Consider the following 21,251-nt stretch of genomic DNA (forward strand, 5'->3'; position numbering starts at 1 on the left):
CGAAAATGAAACAGGATGAAATGATAGAGAGAGACGCTAGGGCCTGCGGACGCCTGCATGACTACCTTGGATCTCTGTATGGACTGAAGGAAACCACCCCAAAGCTAAGGTCCAACAACTACTGCGCTGGGATCTGCACATAGTGCAGAGTGTAGTATCAGCACAGCCGACCCCATGTATTGGTAAGTGCCTAGCCTAACCTCGGCAAAGTAGTGACGAGGCTAGGACCATACTACCAAATAAATCTGTGCAATTAATTCATATACAGCGAAAAAATAAAAGCAGGAGCGTACAGTTAAGAATGGGAGGGAAAAACATGTTGCGGGGAACATCAAATGATAATAGAAGGACAACAGGTAATTACAAGGAACACCATAACTCAATTATCAACAAGAATCAAAAATCAAACAAGTGCACGACATCACCCTTCGTGCTTTTACTCTCGTCCTCACCATAAGAATCAATATAATCGGCATGGCATCACCATTCGTGCTTTTACTCTCGTCCTCACCATAAAATCAATATAATCGGCATGGAATTGTACATCGTGCGACAAAGCATCACCCTTCGTGCTTTTACACACTTCCTCACAAAATCATACACGGCATCACCCTTTGTGCTTTAATACTCTCTCACCAAAACAATGTACGACATCGCCCTTCGTGCTTTAACACTCGTCCTCACCCAATCAACAATCACAAGAAATAAGGGCAAGAAAATAAATGAAATCATAATAAAATCTCGGCAAGGGACAATAGTACAACAATCATATCCCGGCAAGGGAACAACATTAAGAACATTAACATCCCGGCAAGGGAGATAACATTAAAGGCAACAACATCCCGGCAAGGGAGACAATATAATAATCCTCTTCACTTTTTTATATTTACTTCACAACTCACTACACAACTTGAGCCAATGCTCTATAAGGTTCCATTACCAATTTTACTTCCACAATTCGTTTTACAACTTGAGTCAACACTCCTCAATATTCAATTACCAATACTACTTCCACAAGCTTTGCTCAACAATAGAAATCATCACAAAGGCATGAACAATACAAAACAGAGTCATGATAATAATAATATAAGACTCACGGGCATGCTTGACACCAATGTATAGATACTCGTCATCATGCCTATACGTCATACTCAACAAATAACACATAGCAAATAGGACACAGCTCCTAATCCCTCAAGCTAAGGTTAGACCAAACACTTACCTCGATGTCACGAACATAATTCAAGTCTCAACTATCGCTTTACCTCTTGATTCCACCACCAATTCGCTCGTATCTAGCCAAAGGTTACTTAATTATATCAATAAATGCTAAATGAATCAATTTCAATGCATGAAAATAGGTTTTCTAAAGTTTTTCCCAAAAAGTAAAAAATCGCCCCGGGCCCACATGGTCAAAATCCAAGGTTCTAACCAAAACTCGATTACCCATTCCCCCATGAACCAAAATATTAATTTGTTTTAAAATCAGACCTCAAATCAAGGTCTAAATCTCCAAAATTTGAAAAACCTAGGTTCTACCCAAAATTCCCAATTTCCCCCATGAAAACCTTTGATTTGAGTTGAAACTATGAGAAATGATGTTAAAGACTAATAAAAACAAGTTAGAAATGACTTACAATCGATTTGGAAGGCTACTTGTCTTTGAAAAATTGCTCAAGAGTGTTTTGGTTTTGAAAGGGTTTGAAAAATGGTTGAAATGCATCTAAGTTATAATTTTGCAGGTTGGGTGTCGCAATTGCGAACCTCTCAGACAGCTAACTTTGCATTTGGGATTAATGTTCGCAATTGCGAACTCGCTTTTGCGATGGAATTGTCGCATTTGCGACGACTGGGAGTTTAGGGCATTTTCGCATTTGCGAAGGGACATTCACATTTGTGATATCGCTTTTGCGATAAACTCGTCACATTTGCAACCCAAGGAAGCACAGGTCGTCTTCGCATTTGCGATGAAACTTCGCATTTGCGAAGCCTGCCGACCTGCAATATATCAGCTAAAAACCTACAACATCCTAAGTTTAATTCCACTCTGTGGCCTATCCAAAACTCACCCGAGCCCTCGGGGCTCCAAACCAAACATACACACCAACCTAAAAACATCATCCAGACTTGCTCGTGCAATCAAATCATGAAAATAACATGTAAAACTATGAATTAAATCTCAAAACTCGTCATTTTCATCAAAAACACTTTAAAGTTCATAACTCTTCGACCGCAGGTCCAAATCACGTCAAATAAACTCCATATTTCACCAAATTTAACATTTATCATTTAAATACTTTAACAAGTTTGTACCGGGCTCTGGAACCAAAATACGGGCCCGATACCAATGGTTTCAAACATTAATTCTTTTCTTTATTTCATAAATAATTCAACAAAACAATTTCTTTCAAAAACTTATTTCTAAGGCTTGGGACCTCGGAATTCATTTCCGGGCATACTACCAAGTCTCATATTTTACTGTGGACCTCCCGGGATCGTCGAAACACGGATCCGAGTCCGTTTGCTCAAAATGTTGACCAAAGTCAACCATAATAAAATTTTAACTCTAGAATTTCTATTTCTCATATTTTCACATAAAAGGCTTTCCGAATATAGGTCCGGACCACGCACGTAAATCAAGGTGAGGTAGAAAGGAGATTTTAAGTCCTCGGAACACTGAATTTGTTGCTAAAACAAGTGATGACCTTTCGGGTCATCACATCCTCCACCTCTAAAACAACCGCTCGTCCTCGAACGGACATAAGAAGGAAGTAACTGAGTCGGGGAAAAGATGGTGATAACAGCTCCGCATATCAGACTCAGACTCCTAGGTCGATGCCTTAGCAGGCTGACCTCTCCACTGAACACGAATAGAAGGGAATTTCTTCGATCTCAACTGACGAACATGCCGGTCTAGAATAGCTACTGGCTCCTCCTCATAGGACAACTCCTTGTCCAATTGGACAGTGCTAAAATCTAGCACGTGGGATGGATCGTCGTGATACTTCCAAAGCATGGACACATGAAACACTGGATGCACAGCTGATAAGCTCGATGGAAATGCAAGTCTGCAAGTCACCTCTCCCACTCGATCAAGAATCTCAAACGGGCCAATAAATCTAGGGCTAAGCTTGCCCCTCTTCCCAAATCTCATCACGCCCTTCATAGGCGACACCCGAAGTAACACCCGCTCACCAACCATGAATGCCAAATCATGAACCTTGCGGTCGGCATAACGTTTTTGCCTGGACTGAGCTGTACCCAGCCTATCTTGAATGATCCTGACCTTGTCCAACGCATCCTGTACCAGATCCGTACCCAACAACCGAGTCTCTCCCGGCTCGAACCATCCAATCTACGACCGACACCGCCTACCATATAAAGCCTCCTGAGGAGCTATCTGGATACTCGACTGATAGCTGTTGTTGTAGGCAAACTCTGCTAGAGGCAAAAACTGATCCCACGAGCCTCCAAAGTCAATGACACAAGCTCGAAGCATATCCTCTAAAATCTAAATAGTGCGCTCGGACTACCCATCCGTTTGAGGATGAAATGCTGTGCTCAACTCCACCCGTGTGCCCAACTCCTACTAAACTGGCCTCCAGAAATGTGAGGTAAGCTGCGTAACTCGGTCCGAAATGATAGACGCGGGCACACCATGAAGACGAACAATCTCCCGGATATAGATCTCAGCTAACCTCTCAGAAGAATAGGAGACTGCTACCAGAATGAAATGTGCTGACTTGGTCAGCCTATCAATAATGACCCACACTGCATCGAACTTTCTCTGAGTCCGTGGGAGTCCAATAACGAAGTCCATAGTGATACGCTCCCACTTTCACTCAGGAATCTCAAACTTCTGGAATAAACCACTAGGCCTCTGATGCTCATACTTAACATGCTGACAATTCAAACACCGAGCCACATATGCAACAATGTCCTTCATTCTCCTCCACCAATAATGTTGTCGCAAATCCTGATACATCTTAGCGGTGCCCGGGTGAATAGAGTACCGGGAACTATGGGCCTCCTCTAAAATCAACACCCGGAGCCCATCCATATTAGGCACACAACTATGATCTCCTAAGGTAACCTGCTTGGCACCTGCATGCTGCACCGTGTCCCTAAGGGCACACAAATGATGATCATTATACTGCCGATCTCGGATACACTTAATTAATGAAGAACGAGTGACTGTGCAAGCTAACACACGGCTGGGCTCGGAAACATCCAACCTCACAAACTGATTGGCCAAAGCCAAAACATCCAAAGAAAGCGGTCTCTCACAGACTGGAATATACGCAAGACTGCCCATACTGGTTGACTTCCTACTCAAAGCATCAGCCACCACATTGGCCTTACCCGAATGATATAAGATGATGATATCATAGTCTTTCAACAGCTCCAACCACCTTCTCTGCCTCAAATTTAGCTCCTTCTACTTGAATAAGTACTGTAGACTCTTGTGATCCATGAACTCCTCATATGACACGCCATATAGATAATGTCTCCAAATCTTCAACGCGTGAACAACGGCTGCTAACTCCAAATCATAGACTAGATAGTTCTTCTCATGAATCTTCAACTGCCGCGAAGCGTAGGCAATGACCTTACCATCCTACATCAACACCGCACCAAGTTCAATATGAGATGTATCACAATAAACTGTATATGGCCCTGAACCTGTGGGCAAAACCAACACTGGCGACGTAGTCAAAGCTATCTTAAGCTTCCGAAAGCTCGCCTCACACTCGTCCGACCACCTGAACTGGGCACCCTTCTGGGTTAACCTGGTCATCGGAGTTGCAATAGATGAAAACCCCTCCATAAATCGACGATAATAGCCTGCCAAACCCAAGAAACTTCGGATCTCTGTAGCTGATGCTGGTCTATGCTAGTTCTTGACTACCTCTATCTTCTTCGGATCTACCTGAATACCCTCTGCTGATACAACATGACCCAAAAATGCAACTGAACTCAACCAGAACTCACACTTTGAAAACTTTGCATACAACTGACTATCTCTCAAGGTCTGGAGGACCACTCTCAGATGCTGCTCATGCTCCTCCCAGCTGCGGGAATAGATCAAAATATCATCAATGAAGACTATCACGAATGAATCCAAGTAAGGACTGAACACTCGATTCATCAAATCCATAAAAGCTACTGGGGCATTTGTCAACCCAAATGACATCACCAAGAACTTATAATGCCCGTACCGAGTACGGAAAGCTATCTTAGGGACATCGAATGCCCTAATCCTCAACTGATGATAGCCAGATCTAAAGTCAATCTTCGAAAATACCTTGGCACCCTGAAGCCGATCAAACAAATTATCAATCCTCGGTAATGGATACTTATTCTTGATTGTAACCTTGTTCAACTGCCGGAAATCTATACACATTCTCATCGATCCATCCTACTTCTTAACAAACAACACTGGCGCACCCCAAGGCGAGACATTAGGTCTAATGAAGCCTTTTTCAAGCAAGTCTTGCAACTGCTCCTTCAACTCTTTCAACTCAGGCGGGGCCATATGATACGACGGAATAGAAATGGGCTGAGTGCCCAAAGCTAAATCAATGCAGAAGTCAATATCCCTGTCGGGTGGCATACATGGCAGGTCTGAAAGAAATACCTCAAGAAACTCATGAACAACAGGCACAGAATCAATAGAAGGAACCTCGGCACTAGAATCACGAACATATACCAAATAGGCCAAACACCCCTTCTCAATCATACGCTGAGCCTTCATATATGAGATAACACTAAGGGTAGAATGACTAGGAGTCCCTCTCCACTCTAAACGAGGCAAGCCCAGCAAGGCTAAGGTCACAGTCATTGCATGACAGTCCAAGATAGCGTGATAAGGTGATAACCAGTTCATCCCCAATATGACATCAAAATCAACCATGTCCAAAAGTAACAAATCTACACGAGTCTCAAGACCCCCAATCACAACTATACACGAACGATGGACACGATCTACCATAATAGAATCACTCATCGGTGTAGACACATACAAGAGCACTCAAAGAATCACTAGTCATGACCAGATACGGTGCAAAATAAGATGACACATAGAAGTACGTATATCCTGGATCTAATAGAATTGAAGCATCTCTACTGTGAACACGTCATTTTTAACTCACACAAATTACTCCAAAAGAATTCCCAAAATTAGGTCTTTTCTTTAATTATTTGTTATTTTTAGGAATTATTGCGCGATTTTTCTGATTGTTCGCATATATTTGTGGACATGTTTAATTTTATTAATGCATTAAAAATACAAAAATATAGCATTGGCATTTAAGATTTGATTTTACATTTTTTGGAATTAATTAATAATTAGATGTTTTACAAAAATGAAAATTCAAAAAAAATAATAATAACATATTTTTGTAATTTTAGTCAAATTGTGTGATTTTCTTTTAATTTGGCATTTAATTATTTGTGATAATTATTCGTTAGAATTAATTAGTATTTTTAAGTTAATTTGGTGTTTTATAATTAATTAGAATTTTAGTTTTAATTGTTGAAAAGAAAAAGGAAAAGAAAATTGAAAAGGAAAAGAGAATAAGAAGAGGAAAATCTGGTTGGGCCAATTTAACCAGGCCCAAAACCAAAACTCAGCCAAACCCATTGAGAATAAGAAGAAGAAAATCTGGTTGGGCCAATTTACTAATTGAGAATCTCCTAATAGTGGTAGGGTAGTATTTGCATTATCAAATTAACTAAAAGCACTAATTGAGTGGATAATTAAGTGGATGATTAAAGAAATGAAAAGTTGAATTGGTAGTGGAAAATGCAGTAATTGAATGCCCATTTAAGAGAGCTGAAAATCAGATTAGAGAAGAAAACAAGAGGGGGCGGATACACTCGATATACACTCTAGATACACTGGATATACAGGGGTAGAGAGCTAAGAAAACTTGGAAAAGATTCTGCGAGAGGAATAACATTAAAAGAGGGTAGAAGGCTAGGAAATTCAGAGAGGAGAAGAAAACAAAAGGGAGGGGCAGAGAGCTAAGAATACTTGGAAGAGATTCTGAGAGAGGGAGACAAGAAAACATTCTGAAAATACTGGAAAAAAAACTGGAATTTACTGTTTCATTGATTTCTATTTTCTGGTTTTCAATTTTGAATTGGCTGAAACCATCTTCCATATACTGTTTCATTGAACTATCTGGGGTTAATAGCTGGATTAAAACTGGGACTATTTTGTTGCTGCTGGTGATTGCTGTTGTTTTTACTTCTGATCTCACCCCCTTTTGACTTTCATTTCCAGGTATTCCTTCATACCCTTTGCTAACAAATGAAGTGCCACAAGTTGGAACCAGATTGAATTTGTATACAGATTTGGATGTTCGAATTGGAATTTGAATAAGAGTCTTGTTTGAATGTTAAATTCTATTAGCTTCTGCTGTTTATACTTTTGTTTTCTTGTTATGATTCATGTGTTAAGTTGTCCAACTGTGCTCAAGGTATAGATTGTATACAACAATACTTTAGTGTTAAATAATTAGGGTCTTAAAAAATGAAAATTTGAGGCAAGCCATAGTTAGACACTTAGTAACAAATGGCTCTTGTGTTAATTTCATAATGTAGAGGTAAAATAATAAATATTCCTAGAGAAACCTTTAGGGCCGTTTAAAATATTATTGTGATTGTGGACATGTTTAGTTCTTGAACAATACTAATTAATTAGGGCTTTTTCTTTTATTATTAGAGACAAACTAAGTAGAAAATTGTAGTTTGCTTTAGGTTGGCCTTTAAATAATAAATGAGGCGAGCCCTGCTAAACAAAAATGCATAAATTGCGGGGTCCTCTTAAATGTCTATAATAAAATACTTAGAATTCGAGATGGGCCGTTTAGCGAATTTCACAGCCCTCCCCAAAGATAATAACGCATTAGTCACTTTAGGTGCGCTTTTAATAATTTGCCTTCTTAAACTCGGTTGTGCATTTCATGTGACCCAAATCAAATCCCAAAAACATTGAATAAAATGTGTTCAGGATTGCGAGTGCATTTCATGTGACGCAATCCAAAGACACATTTTAAACGACATTCAATTTTCTCTAAAAATAATTGAATAAAAGCGGTTGAAAGCTAAAATTGGCACATAGGTTCAACATGTATTAAAATCAGATAAATAAGCTGAATATGACAGTTGAGCGACGGTACTAGAACCACGGAATCCGGGAATGCCTAACACCTTCTCCCAGGTTAACAGAATTCCTTACTCGGATTTCTGGTTCGCGGACTGTTAAATAGAGTCATATTTTCCTCGATTCGGGATTCAATCGGTGACTTGGGACACCATAAATCTCCCAAGTGGCGACTCTGAATTTCTTAAAATAAATCCCGTTTCGATTGTCCTTTAATTAGAAAAACTCCCTTTACATATACCCTTTTCCGGGGTGTAGGTGAAAAAGTAGGTGTGACAGCTCTGGCGACTCTGCTGGAGATCGAACCCAAAATCTCTGGTTCAGGGTTCAAGAATTCGAGCTTAGAATAATTGTTATAGTTGGCTTTATCCATTATCTGATTTTGTTACATGATTTGTGCCTAATGTGCTAATTGATTGCTTTTACCGCTTTGATATTCCATGAACTGTATATAAATTGTTGCGAAATCCTTCTTCTCTCTGAGTCTTCTGAGTCATGAAGAAGTGTGCACTTCGTGTGACTTCTTTTCTGTTAGAATCATATCCCAAATTTAGAACGAGGTTCGGACAAGTTGTAAAGCCGGTGAAACTTTTGTATTCTCGGTACGTTGCCCCCCCCCCCCCGGCTCGAGCTGTCCACTCGGGTAAGCCAGGTCTAGAACAATAAACCTAGGTTTTGAACCTAGAATAACTCAGCCTCATGTCGGATCCCTAGTAGGCACGTTTGTTTGCATCATGTGGATTTGACTTTGGGGACTCAACACAGGGGTTGGATCCGTCTAGGACAGGTATACCCCAAAAAATAAAAGACCATCCTGATGCATCTTATGTGCTACATGTTGCATTTATTCAAGGGTAAAAGGGTCATTTGGCAGACCAATAATAGCTGAGGGTAGATGAAGAAATGAAAAAAAACAATGAAAAAAAGAAAGAAGAAAAAAAAAGAAAAAAAAGAGAGAGGTTGAAGTGTGAGGATGAAGCGAGTAGGGCCCAATTATATTTTTGTTACATTTTATTAAGAAAAAGAGCATGGAAACTTCAAAAAGATTTTGCACTCTTTATCATTTTTCAAAGATAAAAATAAAATCAAAAAAAAAATCCAAAAAGATTTTATATGTTTCATCATTGTTAGAAGAAAAAAAAAGAAGAATAAAAAGAGAGCTTGGAAAATTCAAAGGATTTTTGTACTTTTTCATCATTTTTCAAAAATCAAAAATTAAAAAAAAAGGAAAAAAAAAAGAAAGTAAAAAAAAGAAGAATAAGAGTTTACATGTTTCATCTTTTTTCAAAAAAAGAAAGAAAAGATGAAAACAAAAATATTTTCTCTAAATTAGTTGTTATTTTTATTTCTCGCCCATATCCAATTTGTCCGAACTACGCAAACCCGATTCTCGTCTTTCGGGGCGTGATACGTAGGCAACCCACATAGGGTCCGGTCTTCCTAGTAAATCTTAGGTTCTTGGCTTCGCGGGGTCATAGCCAAATTTTGCACTTCTAGCCACCTTTTGGCCAAATAAGTCATTTTGCAAAAGTAGCCTCAATCATGTCAACCATGTGTCTAGTAAGGAATGTTTTTATCTCACATAGTGTTGGTTTAAGTTTTCTTATATAGGTGTGGATTTATTTACCGGAGTTTAAGCATGACAGACACCCCGTGACCATCCAGTCAGGATCGCTCAGTGGGGAGTTGCTTAAGGAGATTTGTTTTATTTTTATGTCCTGAGGTTGTTCTTCATTTTATGTCGTCTTTTACTTTCTACTTTTGTACAGTAATGTCAAGTCCTTTGTTATTGCTATTTTCTGCTTTATATTTTCTTTTATTTAGAATACTAATTCTAGAAATGGAAAAATTTCGAGGTTGTTTTTCCTTTAGGCAATTAATATCTAGGACTTAAAATGGATATTTTTTATGTTCCCTTTAGTATATTAAGACCAAAAATTCAAAAATAAGAGAATTTTCTTTAGTACCCCTTTAAAAGTTTTCTTTTAAGATATTAAATCCAAAAAGATTTTCTGTTGAGGTTTTTCTTTGGGAAATTGATGAAAAATGACTTGAAAAAAAAATTCTTTTATTTTAGGACATTGTATATATAAGAAAAAGAAAACAACAATACTTTTTCTTAGGTTTATTTTCAGAGTTTCTTCCTTAGGTAATCAAAAATTCAAATTCAAAAACAGTTTTTTTTATCTTTTTCATTTCTTGTTTCGAAGTCTTTTCTTCAAGATATCAAGTGAAAATTCAAAATATTTTTCTTTGGTCTAGCCTTTAGATTTCCTTCTTAAAAAAGAAAAGAAAAAATCAAAAAAATATTTTTTCTCTTGTAGGAATTTTCCTTAATAATTTCCTATGGAGTATTTGTTTCAAAAAAAGGGGAAAAATATGTGCTCATTAAGCTTGAGTTTAGAATAGGTTATAGAGCATTCAGTCTAGAAAATTAAAAAAAAAAAAGATTTGCTTCTTTTATTTCTCTTTTCTCATCGGATTAGTAACTAAGGTAAAAAGGGAAAAAAAGAAGAGAATGAAAAAGGAAATGTTGGTTTGTTACTTCGTTCCCGATCTTCCAGATCTACGCAAAGATCTGATTCATGCGGCGTCATGATACGTAGGCAACCTACATAGGGTTCGATCGGCTCATTCTTTTATTATTATTAAGAAATGAAATAAAAAGAAAAAAACAAAAGAAAAGAAGAAAAAAAAAGATGAAATCATGGGATGAGAGGGAGGAAAAAAGCGATAATCAGAAAGAGAAAAAGAGGAAAATGAGCGAGCTAAGAAGTGCGAGAAAAGAAAATAAAAGAGAAGGTTCAAATGGACGAATTGGGATGATGCCAAGTGACTTTATGACCCTCGAAGTCATTCTAGAATCATTAATTGTTGCTAGGTACATTGCATGCAATGTGATATTTTTGCTATTAAATGCCCTAACGCTAACGTGATAGCTTCATTTTGTTATATTCACAAAAGAAGGGTGGTTGGTTTTTGGTTCTTAAGGTAACTCATCCATTGAACACAAGGCCAACGGGCAAGGTAGCCATGACTAGCAAAAACTTGGGCACAAGAGTTTTTGACCCATCAAGGGAGTTTGTGGAGTCGGAGTCTGAATTGAAAGAGGAGTTCCAAAGGGTGAAACAGCAGATGACAGAAATGTATCAGTCTTGGATCAGGGGGCATCATCCACCTTCATTCCCCACTAACTACACTGAAAACCCTGCAACTATCTCATCACTATCACAAGTCCAGGTTTCCACTGCTGTTGATATCTCCCCACAACCTTTTCACACTCCACCCCTCAAAACCACATCATATCCCGCCCCTTTGACCACTCATTCTCTTGTAGTTCCTCCCCCAGCTACTTTTCCTTGATCCTCTAACGAGGTTGTGTTCAAAGTCCCTGATGCCCAACACTATGCACCAGAACCAACTTTCAAAGTCTCAGATTCATACTCTCTCGCTCCTCCTTTTGAGCCTCTCGGTGAAACTGAAAAGCTTGCTAAGACAGCGGAGCAAGATGAGATATCCAGAAAGGTGAAAATCTTAGAGCAGTCTTTAAGAAACATGCAAGGGATAGGGAGCCAGATGAGCTGGCTTACAAAGACTTGTGCTTGTTTCCTGACGTCCAACTGTTTGATGGGTTTAAGATGCCAAAGTTCGATTTATATGACGGGTATGGATATCCCATGGTCCATTTGAGAGGCTACTACAGTAAGATGAGAGGCGTCGGTGGGAAATACAAATTATTGATGGCGTACTTCAGTCAAAGTCTGGGTGGGGCAGCTCTAAAGTGGTACACCTGCCAAGATGCTGGTAGGTGGTACACGTGGGATAATATGGTTCAGGCCTTTGCCAAGCACTTTCAGTACAATATAGAAATTGTCCCAGATCGCATGTTCCTCGCCAAGATACAAAAGAAGCCTAATGAAAGCTTTAGGGAATACGGGCTGAAATAGAGAGAGCAAGCTGCCAGAGTCCATCCTCCCATGGAAGAAAAAGAGATGGTCGAGTACTTTCTTCAAGCTCAAGAACCAACTTACTTTGGGCATTTGATCACGGCTGTGGGTAGGTCTTTTAATGATGTGGTAAAAATGGGAGAAATGGTAGAAGATGGGCTGAAGTCTAGCAAGATCATGAGTTATTCTGCTTTAAAAGCCACAACACAAGCAATTCAGAACGACACAGAAAGCTCGCTGGGTCAGAAGGAACACGATGATGTTGCCATGGTCGTTTCAGAGTCACGACATGGACCAAAGGGTACGCCTCACCAATATACCCAGCCTCAACTCCAACCCCAAACCTAACCCCGAGCTCCACATAATCCACCTCAGTATTATCCTCCGAACAATGTTTGGTCATCTGCCCAACCACCAGGTCACTCCCTATGGCGAGCGCTAGCACCGCATAATGCATTCTTGCCTTCACAACATTTTCGAGCACCCAACAACCCAAGAAAACAGGGGCAGGGAAGGGAACAAAGGCAAAGAAATAGTTTCACGCCAATTGGGGAGTCCTACACAAGCTTATTTGAAAAGTTAAAGCATTCTGGCCTGATTGAGCCGCTCCTCGGCTATACTCCAGACCCATATGCAAAAGGCTTTGATCCTACTGTACGATGCATGTACCACTCTAATGTCCAAGGGCATAGCATTGAAGATTGTCGTTCCTTGAAAAGGGAAATAGAAAGAATGATTCAAGAAGGGGTAATTGTGATCAATGACAGTGACAGGGAGCACGCAAACCCTCTTGGGAACTTGTTGACAGAAGTTGATGATATTGAAGTAGTAATGGTCTTGGCAATATTGATGAGGAACTTGTTGACAGAAGTTCTTGGTAATTGGAAAGACGCTCCATTTCTTGGTCAGCCGGAGAGGAGTTTTGGTGGTTTATTTGTTGTCATTTCTGTTGTCCGGGTTATTTTCAAGGTTGTAATCCGGATATTATCTTGTGACTCAAACCCTTCTATCCTTTTATTTTGCCTAGTTTGTTTAGTCGTAGTAGCTCATTTAGTGTTGTCTAGGTTTGTTCCAAGGTTGTAACCCCGGTTTAGTCTGTTTGTTCTGTTGTTCAAACCCTTTTACCATCTGTCTAATGCAATTTTCTGTTTTCTGTTAATTCTAGTCATTTTTGTTTAGTTCTCTTTTCCTTTTATAGTATTTTTCCTGTTAACTCTAGTGACATGACATGCACGCGTAATTCTCAGCCTGGTCTTAAAAAGTTAATTTAGTCATGAAGCAATAAAATAATTTTGATGATGATAGGGACATTTGAGGGAAATAAGTAAAGGAATTTTGAGATCATTTCAAGCCCGAATTGCGATGGGCAGATAGAACATAAATAAATACTGTTGAAACGCATCCTGCTGCATCAGGTTGAAGCTAAGGCAAGTTTGCCCCAAATTGACAGGGGACGTTCGTGATAATGAGAGTGAGGGTGTTGTCCAATGGTGCTTTTAGTTAACAGATGTAGAAGGCGAATGTGTAGATATGGTTGTCAAGTCTGGTACAATCAAAAGATGTTAGAAATGTTTTCCTTGGTTTGTTTAATTGTGTAGTTTGCACTTGACATGTTTTGGAGATTGGAATGACGAAGGCATTTTGTTCTGCTATCTAAACACTTTATCCTTCGTTACCCCTTTGAGCCTTATTTATTTTCTTTCATACCCCTCTTTCGGAATCAGTAGCAAAGATCAGAAACGCAAGCGTGAAAGATAAGTAAAGGAAAAAGAGAAAAGAAAAGAAAAAAGACAACAAAACAACAACAAAAAAAAGAGAAAAAAAAAGAAAGAGGAAGAAAAAGGAAAGAAGAAAATACAACAACAAAGGAATTTCTATGTCATGAACTACGTTCGACCTGATTCCTTTTAAGGATATGTAGGCAGCCTCACGGTTTGGTCTCATCAAAAGAAAATCCAAAAGTCCCCAAGCAAGAAACTGGGGCAGAAGTTGTGGTAGTTGTAAGAAATCTGATTCCGAAAGTTGTAATTTTGAACCCAATTGAGTTGTTTTGAGCCTTTTGATACCCTTTCTTCCTAACTCCATCCAAAAGCCCACATTACGGTCCAAAGAAAGACCTTCCGACCAGTCTTCGAGACATGCCAAGTCGAGCAAGTAGAGGTGATTCATATGAAAGGCAATACTCTGGTTCAAACAAAAAAAGGAGAGAATCTTATTGATGAAAACCCCCACGGGTACCGCAAGGCGATGAAAACTGAGAGAAATAAAAAGTGAGAGAGTCTTATCGGTGAAAACCTTCACGGGCACCTTGAGGCGACTGTAAGATGAGAGATAAGAACAAAACGAGAGAGGCTTGATGGTGAAAACCCTCCGGTCACTACAAACCGAATAAGGATTTTGAATCAGATTGGATAATCGGAGCATTGAAGCCCAGTTTCATGGTTTAAGGGTACAACAAGAGTTGAACATCAGATTTGCTTCACAGAATAGGCCACAAGTGCATGTCATGGCCATTAGAGTTGGTATCCACGTCTGATAGGTTTCTACTTTGTATTTTTCTTGTTAGGAATAATCTCTTCCTTTAGTCCTATACTTTATGCCTTTTGTCTAGGTTACTCCCTCTCTTTGAGTCTGTTTGGTCAAAACAAGTGAGAAATGACTTCAAAATTTGCCACCAGCTTTCCAATTGCACAAAATGGGGTCTGGCTAGCACATCAAAGTGTCACAAGTCAGGAAAAACAACAAGAGCATTGAGCTGGTAACAATCAACATACTTTGGGATCCTTGTGAAACACAAAGGTTTGGTACATATCAAGTCATGGACAATGCAACGGGTGGATGGTATTAGGTGAAAATATCAAAGGTATCTTCTGTGGTAAGATTGACAAAAATGGTTAACCAGTGACAAGCGAGGTTTTCTAAGTAGAAATCAAAACTAGCATGGCAAGTGAAGGAGCAATAGACCTCAAGGCCAAGGCCAGTGGTTTAATTCAAGAAAGAACAGCATACGCACTGAGTGGGTGGCAATTGTCGTACTTTGAGATTCATGTGAAAACACAAGGGTTTGGTAAATGTCGATTTATGAGCAATGCAACAGATAGAGGGTATTGGGTCTGAACGGAGAAGAGGTATTTTCTGTGATATGGGTGATAAAGAAATTGGTTATTCAATAAGAAAGCAACGTCTTTCAAGGTGAAATCAAAGTTATAATTGCAAGTGAAGGAGCAATCGTCGCAAAGTCAAGGCAATAGACCAACCACCATATTTAAACTCACAAGTTTTCTTTGTCTGAAACAGGGACAGAAGATGTGTTCATATCAAAGCTGGGAAGCTTGAAATTTTCAGGTGTAATGCCCCAATTCTGCTTACGCAAAGGCTATTGAGAAGATCACACATAACCCGTAGGAGATGCACTTCCTAGTCTGGGTTTTCAAGTTATATTTTGTTGTAGGAGACGCACTTCCTAAACTGAGATTTTACCCTTTAGGAGACGCACTTCCTATTTTGGATCATATGAGTTTGAGTCATTGATGGTTTTACCTCTAGGAGATGCACTTCCTAGTCTAAGTCTTTCAAGTTACATTTTGCTTTAGGAGACGCACTTCCTAAATTGATAGTTCATCCGTAGGAGACACACTTTCTAGTTTGAGTCGTTGATGTTTCACCCATAGGAGATGCACTTCCTTGTCTGGGTAGTTCAGGTTATGTTTTTGTTTTAGGAGACTCACTTCCTAAATTGAGATTTCACCCCCTAGGAGGTACACTTCCTAGTCTGGGTAGTTCAGGTTGTATTGTTGTTTTAGGAGACACACTTCCTAAATTGAGATTTTCTCCTAGAAGACGCACTTCCTAGTCTAGTTCATTTAAGTTCATTCATGGGAGACACACTTCCTAGTTTGAGTCATTGACGTTTCACCCCTAGGAGACGCACTTCCTAGTCTGGGTTTTTCAAGTTATATTTTTGTTTTAAGAGACGCACTTCCTACATTGAGCTTTCCCCTAGGAGACGCAATTCCTGGTTCCATGCACTAAAGTTATACCCTTAGGAGACGCACTTCCTAGTCTGGGTTTTTTTAGGATACACTTTTAGGAGACGCACTTCCTAGTTTGGATCGTATGAGTTTTAGTCACTGAAGTTCTCACCCCTAGGAGACGCACTTCCTAGTCTCGGTCATTTAAATCTATTTCCTAGGAGACACACATCCTAGTTTAATTCATTAATGTTCCACCCCTAGGAGACGCACTTCCTAGTCTTGGTATTTCAAGTTATATTTTGATTTACAATATTGCTAACAACTCACAAATCTTCCTAGTGCAAACTGGGGGAAGAAAATTTTCTTTGTTTTGTCTATTTTTGTTGAAATCAGGGACCCGCTTGGAGAACAGGGAGAAGCAAGTCAATTTTCAGCAATCAGGCGCCCACCTGGAGAGCAAGGGAATACAATTCAAGTTTCAGCAATCAGGCGCCCACCTGGAGAGCAAGGGAATACAATTCAAGTTTTGGCAATCAGGCGCCCACCTAGAGAGCAAGGGAATACAATTCAAGTGTTGGCAATCAGGGGTTCACCTGGAGAACAAGGAGTAATAGTTCAAGTTAGCAGTCAGGAGCCCGCCTGGAGAGCAGGTAATACATTCAAGTTCAGCAGTCAGGAGCCCTCTTGAAGAACAAGGGAGTACAATTCAAGTTTTAGTTTTCAAGTTCTTATTGATATTTGGTAATGTGATTCGTTTTACACTTACATATGTTCCTATATACCCAAACTGGGGCAGAAAAAGTTCCTTTGTTTTCGTCTATTTTGGTTGAATTCAGGAGCCCGCTTGAAGAGCAGGGAATACATTTCAAGTTAGCAGTCAGGAGCCCACCTGGAGAGCAAGGAATACATTTCAAGTCTAGCAATCAGGTACCCGCTTGGAGAACAGGGAGAAGCAGTTCAAGTTTAGCAGTCAGGAGCCCACCTGGAGAGCAGGGAATACATTTCAGTCTTTACATTTTTCAAGTTTTGAAGTTGGGAGCCCGCCCATATAACAGAAGAATACATTAAAGCTTGAAGTCAGTAAAGCGGAGGGTTACAACAAAAATCCCCAGCAGAAATCAGAAGGAAGACCACAAGTCGAGCAAGAAGTAAAGAAACAACGGAGGAAGCACAAGTCAACAAGGCAACAACAGTCACAAGATCAAGTTTGGAAATAAATCTTTGTAAAGCATAGATTATAGCTTAGTCTAGCTTATTCATTTTTGTTATGGTGTAATAAGGGGGTCAATAGGCAATATCAGCAGCAACAATAGCAGTAACAGCAAAACCGCAGCTTCATGGTAGTCTCAGCCGCCAAAACTTCCCGAACTACATTGACCTGATTCCTTTATAGCCAAGGATATGTAGGAAACCTTTGAAGCAGAGGTTCGGTCAAATCTTTCAAAAAATGCTTTCCACGGAGTGTTCAAACAGGCAAAAATCGCTCGTGTCCGCTCACTTTATCTTTGCAAGAAAGCTCTTCGTGTTTCCGGACAAAGAGGAGCAGCTGTGAGCACGTGATTTTTGCCTCACACAAATTATTCCAAAAGAATTCCCAAAATTAGGTCTTTTCTTTAATTATTTGTTATTTTTAGGAATTATTGGGTGATTTTTCTAATTGTTTGCATATATTTGTGGGCATGTTTAATTTTATTAATGCATTAAAAATATAAAAATATAGCATTGGCATTTAATATTTGATTTTACATTTTTTTGGAATTAATTAATAATTAGGTGTTTAACAAAAAAGAAAATTCAAAAAAAAATAATAATAACATATTTTTGTAATTTTAGTCAAATTGTGTGATTTTCTTTTAATTTGGCATTTAATTATTTGTGATAATTATTCGTTAGAATTAATTAGTATTTTTAAGTTAATTTGGTGTTTTATAATTAATTAGAATTTTAGTTTTAATTGTTGAAAAGAAAAAGGAAAAGAAAATTGAAAAGGTAAAGAGAATAAGAAGAGGAAAATCTGGTTGGGCCAATTTACCCAGGCCCAAAACCAAAACTCAGTCAAACCCATTGAGAATAAGAAGAGGAAAATCTGGTTGGGCCAATTTACTAATTGAGAAGCTCCTAATAGTGGTAGGGTAGTATTTGCGTTATCAAATTAACTAAAAGCACTAATTGAGTGGCCAATTAAGTGGATGATTAAAGAAATGAAAAGTTGAATTGGTAGTGGAAAATGCACTAATTGAATGCCCATTTAAGGGAGCTGAAAATTAGATTAGAGAAGAAAAAAAGAGGGGGGCGGAGAGAGCGGTATACACTTGATATACACTCTGGATACACTGGATATGCAGGGGCAGAGAGCTAAGAAAACTTGGAAGAGATTCTGAGAGAGGAAGAACATTAAAAGAGGTTATAAGGCTAGGAAATTCGGAGAGGAGAAGAAAAAAAGGGGGCGGAGATAGCGGTATACACTCGATATACACTTTGGATACACTGGATATATAGGGGCAGAGAGCTAAGAAAACATTCTGAAAATACTGGAAAAAAACTGGAATTTACTGTTTCATTGATTTCTATTTTTGTTTTCTATTTCGAATTGGCTGAAACCATCTTCCATATACTGTTTCATTGAACTATCTGGGGTTAATAACTGGATTAAAACTGGGACTATTTTGTTGCTGCTGGTGATTGTTGTTGTTTTTACTTCTTATCTCACCCCCTTTTGACTTTCATTTCCATGTATTCCTTCATACCCTTTGCTAACAAATGAAGTGCCATAAGTTGGAACCAGATTGAATTTGTATACAGATTTGGATGTTCGAATTGGAATTTGAATAAGAGTCTTGTTTGAATGTTAAATTCTATTAGCTTCTGCTGTTTATACCTTTGTTTTCTTGTTATGATTCATGTGTTAAGTTGTCCAACTGTGCTCAAGGTACAGATTGTATACAACAATAACTCCTGCTGAAATTTTGGCTATGCATGTATAGATTGCCTGGTCTTAACTGTAACCAATTGATGTTTCCATATAGTTTATGCCTTAGTTTAAAAGGGGATTATTGTTGATTGATATATACAAAGTTCTTATTCATGCCCCGACTCATTTTTCTCCCCTCCTCAACGGTTAAAAAGATTATGAGAGATCACTGGTAGGTATGGCTTCAGGGATTCGATCCTGAAGTCCTTGCTTGCAGCCGGCGTTGCCAAAATATTCAGGCCCTTCCGCTAATAAAATGGTTTAATAAAGCCTTGTTGTTTGGAAGGGACTTCTCAAGTACTTTAGTGTTAAATAATTAGGGTCTTAAAAATGGAAATTTGAGGCAAGCCATAGTTAGACACTTAGTAACAAATGGCTCTTGTGTTAATTTCATAATGTAGAGGTAAAATAATAAATATTCCTAGAGAAACCTTTAGGGCCGTTTAAAATATTATTGTGATTGTGGACATGTTTAGTTCTTGAGCAATACTAATTAATTAGGGCTTTTTCTTTTATTATTAGAGACAAACTAAGTAGAAAATTGTAGTTTGCTTTAGGTTGTCCTTTAAATAATAAATGAGGCGAGCCCTGCTAAACAAAAAATGCATAAATTGCGGGGTCCTCTTAAATGTCTATAATAAAATACTTAGAATTCGAGATGGGTCGTTTAGCGAATTTCACAGCCCTCCCCAAAGATAATAACACATTAGTCACTTTAGGTGAGCTTTTAATAATTTACCTTCTTAAACTCGGGTGTGCATTTCATGACCCAAATCAAATCCCAAAAACGTTGAATAAAATGTGTTCAGGATTGCGGGTGCATTTCATGTGACACAATCCAAAGACACATTTTAAACGACGTTCAATTTTCTCTAAAAATAATTGAATAAAAGTGGTTGAAAGCTAAAATTGGCACATAGGTTCAACATGTATTAAAATCAGATAAATAAGTTGAATATGACAGTTGAGCGACCGTGCTAGAACCACGGAATCCGGGAATGCCTAACACCTTCTCCCGGGTTAACATAATTCCTTACTCGGATTTCTGGTTCGCTGACTGTTAAACAGAGTCATATTTTCCTCGATTCGGGATTCAATCGGTGACTTGGGACACCATAAATCTCCCAAGTGGCGACTCTGAATTTCTTAAAATAAATCCCGTTTCGATTGTCCTTTAATTAGAAAAACTCCATTTACATATACCCTTTTCCGGGGTGTAGGTGAAAAAGGAGGTGTGACATCTACTACAGACCAGAATCGTACCTGTTATAACTATATCGGAAACCTCAGCCTCAGACCTGGCTGGAAGAGCATAACATCGGGGTTGGGCCCCACCACCCTGAACTACATCTCTTGCATGGCCTGCTGCTGGCTGGCCTCCACCTCTAGTGGCCTGACCTCCACCTCTAGTGGCCTGACCTCCACCTCTAATACCTCTACCTCCACCTCTAGCACCTCTACCTCCACCTTTAACTGTCTGAGAGGGCTGTAAAACACTCGGTGCCTGAACCATGGCACAGGAACCCTAATGCTGAGAGCTGCTCGATGCTCGAGGGCAAAATCTAGCAATATGACCCATATCACCACAAGTATAACAAGCCCTCGGCTGCTGACCCTGACAACCTGAATGACCACCCCAAAAACTCTGGAGTGGCGGTGCACTGATAGGAGCTGGTGGTGCATTGTAGGACTGTTAATCAGAATACTGCATATGAGGACCACGACCACCTAAAGCACTGTGAGAAACCTAAAGTGCTGACTGAAAAGGCCTAGGAAGATATCCTCTACCATACGAATCCCTGCCTCCAGATGAGGCGTCACTGAATCTACCTGAATGATGAGGCCTCTTGTCAGACCCCTGACCACCTCCCTGCAATAGAACCATCTCAACTCTCCTGGCCATATTGTCCGCCTCCTGAAAATAAATCTCATTCCCCGTCTCCTTAGCCATCTGAAATTGAATAACCATCTCGCTCTCTCTCAATATGGAGTATAAGTAGAGCATGATGGGCCAAATCAATAAACCTGGTCTCGTGCTGAGTAACAATCATAAAACCCTGTTGGAGACGCTCAAACTGCCTCCGATAGATCTCTCTCTGAGTGACAGGAAGAAACTTCTCCAGAAATAGCTGAGAAAATGGATCCCAGGTCAAAGCTGGTAACCCAACTGGTCTAGACAAACAATAATC

The sequence above is a fragment of the Nicotiana tabacum genome, chromosome 1 (genome assembly GCF_000715075.1).
Source record: "Nicotiana tabacum cultivar K326 chromosome 1, ASM71507v2, whole genome shotgun sequence".
NCBI lineage: Eukaryota > Viridiplantae > Streptophyta > Magnoliopsida > Solanales > Solanaceae > Nicotiana > Nicotiana tabacum.